Source organism: Anopheles ziemanni, chromosome 2 (genome assembly GCF_943734765.1).
Source record: "Anopheles ziemanni chromosome 2, idAnoZiCoDA_A2_x.2, whole genome shotgun sequence".
NCBI classification, from domain to species: domain Eukaryota; kingdom Metazoa; phylum Arthropoda; class Insecta; order Diptera; family Culicidae; genus Anopheles; species Anopheles ziemanni.
This window is the reverse complement of record NC_080705.1, coordinates 24,587,273-24,590,849: the sequence shown is the minus strand read 5'-3', so window position 1 is coordinate 24,590,849 and position 3,577 is coordinate 24,587,273.

The following is a 3,577-nucleotide window of genomic DNA, read 5'->3' as shown; positions in this document are numbered from 1 at the left end:
CTTTCAGCAGCGTTTCGTGTTGGTTGTGGTCCAGGGTGAAGCGGCACTCTTCCACGAATAGAGCTCGTTATTAATGTCCTGCTAATCAAATCAAAGCATGTCCTAGTTCCTCCACCAGCCTGATGAGCTTGTCACAATGACGATGACTCGCTTCCATTTCGCTGACGGGCACGTTTCCTGTTTGGAAAATGAAGAAAAATTGACCCCAACTGTAACCATCATTACTACTTCGGTGCCAGAACTAATGCCCGAGAGCCCGGGGAGATAATGAGCTTCAATTTGTTTTGATCTCGAGATAGCCCGAGGTTCGAGTAAGAAGATTTGCTCCCCTGACCCATTCGACCTTTTCGCCAAGAAGTTGTGACGGCGGGAGTTCATGAAATCACCCATAATGCAAGCCACTTTTCGGGTGAAGATTCACACGAGTCCGGGATGCTGCTGCTGCTGTGGCCGAAGATGATGCGACGCTACCATGTCGTGGTCAAAAAATGATCCGGACTTACCGGTTTGGAGCCTGCTTCCTCATTCACTCACATCCCCCGGACGCTCTCTTACTTCATTCCACCCGAAAATGGGGGGCCGGTTTCAAGGAGTTTGGATTAGTGTTTGTCTTCTAATGCGCTTACCACCCGTGTGCTCGGTGGCGGTGAATATTTAATGAACGCCGCGGGTCCACGAATGATGTCACGATCGGTTTATGTTTGTGTAGCCACCGAGGGAGGGAGATGTAGCTTTATTCGCGGGATAAGCAGTATTTCGTCGTATATGCGCGGATTTGCTAAATTCTTGAACGACCCGGTACGTAACACTTTGGCGTTCTTGTTTGCTGTCCGTTCAACTCGTCAAGAACGAGAAGTCAACACTGCGAAAGCCACCTTGCTCTGGCTGTTCTGGTGTTTCTGGCCGTATTTGGAATGCGGAATCATGTTGTTGTTTTACGACTGCTCGATCGTGCAGTTCTTTTTCTCTTCGCTTAGCACCACCCATTTATGGGTGCATTGATTAACGGACGTTTGATCGAAGTATGAGATAAGCAAGCTAAATATTTAAATATTTTTAAAATTGTACACGTTAGGCTATCGATTGTTACACCATAGAAATTATTTATAGTATTTCTATTGTCTAAACACTTAATACGACTGAATTAATGTATACCTTCAGATCGAAAATCTCGAATAAGATTTTATGCGAAAAGATCGAATCCTCTTTTATATCTTGGCAGTATTCTTAATTTAGAATAGACTGGAAATGTTGGTTTATCAGAGAGATTCAAAATGGATTAAGATGAACACGTTCGACACGTCTTTTTCAATTTATTTTTACAATTTTGTTGATTCGTTTGTCCTAGCAGGTTGTTTCATTGTTTTCTCAATAACGTTTCCTATTTATTTCGAACTATTTTTTTATTCATTTCAAATGTTATGTTGCATCATATTTATAGTTTCATAATTCAATTTTCTTCTAGTATCTCTTTGTATAGTTATCACTATCGCGTAGGCTGCTATCACTTCTACAAACTAAATCATTTTGTATCGTCATAATTAGTTCCTTAGAAATCGGCCCAACACTTTTCTACTCCCATCACGTCCCGCACGATCCGCCCCGTACGTACACTTTCCCCTCCGCTCGGGTGCATCAATCCACTACACTTACCAGCGCCATCGTCGGCTGCGTTTATCGCACGATTGCAATCGTCTGGGTACGAAATCGTTTGTTTGCCTCTACCAACAGCTGCACACAGGCTGCATCCGCCGAGCGCCCTCGATGCATTTAATGCAAATTGAATGACCTCGGCGCATCTAAACACTGGCGAGGGCGTGCACGGGGTCGAGTGAGACGGCACGAAATACTGCCATTATTGCAGGCACGATCGGTGCAGTGACGATGCAATTGGTGCGATCACTTTTAATCGATCGGTTCCGCACGTTTAGCGGCTGTGAGATCATTCACCGTGGCGAATCACGTACTCGACTAGGTCGAAACCGGGAAGGATTTCTTCTGCGAGGTGTGGTGGGTTTCTTTCCTATCAACTTCCCTTCCGAATCGATCCACCGACACGGACCAATGAGTCGTATAAGCGTTCACTTTTTATTACACACATAAATAAATTTCAACTACCGTGGTTTCACTTCATTTTCACACTGGTTAGGCACGAAAAGAATGATCATTATCCCATCAAACAAGGTTGAACGATTCACGATACTCGCAAACAGATGTAGCTACTTGGGAAATTCCATTCTAGATGTACTTACTCGGGAATCACATAATCATCGCTTTGGTTTTGCTCACCAAAGTGACACACTATCACTACTAACTGACTTTAACGTAGCAGATTACCTTCCGTTAACGACCAGTAGGCACTTATCAGCGGTTATCTGATTCTGATCTCGACACAATACCGTAGAACTGTAGTTGATATCCACACACGGCCCACAAGACATTGAGAAACTTCTTCAAAGAGGGTTGACCGAAGAATGTATCAACATCACATCGGGGGAGCATGCTTGCAACATCATGCGTATGATAAAGACATGTACACAAGGTTAGATGCTTGATAAACTCTTCAACGAACATTAACCAACATAGGTTTAAAATACACAATGTTTCACCACTAACTAACTGATGTAATGTTCGTCAACACTTCAATTTGTCCGTTGCTCGGTAGCGAAACTTAAAAAAGTGCATGTAATTGACGCGAGACGATGACAGTTGCGCGTGCGACTCGATGACGCGCCCGGTCGATACTACTCCGAGGTGGCCGTAGAAGCCGCTGGTCAGAGGTGCGCGCAGCTCAATCGTGCCGTGACGTCATCCGTATCGGCGAGGGTGGATTGAAAAATGGTGGGTGTTTAGTTTACAGACACCTGAAAGGATGATTATTTTAACACGATCAAATATGCCATTTATCATACAAAGATATTCAACCTTCAGCAAACCTAAAATAATTTTGAAAAATGAGTAAATAATTTGTGTATTCAACGAAGAACATTATTTTTAATTTTTTTTAACAGTATAGCCTCTGGAATATTTTTAAGCATGAAAACTTGACAAATCATTTGTGTGAAAGTTGTTCACTTACAATTAATCTGACTTCACACTATTTTAAAGAAATATAATAAAACCAACCAACAAAACAAGTCACTTTTCAACTCACTCGCGTGTCAATAAAAACCTTTTCTTTCCTCAAGACCTCCATCACTTCACACCTTTCTTTCTTGTGCTTCCTTATCTGCCGGGAACCTTATGGGAAGGTGGCCGCCACACGGTATCACTTTCTTCTCCGGACGCGCATGCCGACGGTCCGACGTCCTCCCCGGACGGAGACGGCAACGGCAAGGGAATGCAAATATTTGACTATCGCACCGTCATGCGCTGAGCCATGCGCGTCGGCGTGTGGGATCGTTTTTTTTTTAGTTTTTACTTTTTGTTTTGCTCTGGTATCGCATTTTCTACTGAATGGTGGTTTTTGGTGGCCATCATGGCGTGAACAACAGTACTAAAATCCCCAAAGTAAGAGGATGTTGATAGCCAAATCGAAACGGAAAGCTGTTGTCAGCATAGAACTTTACCGAATTAA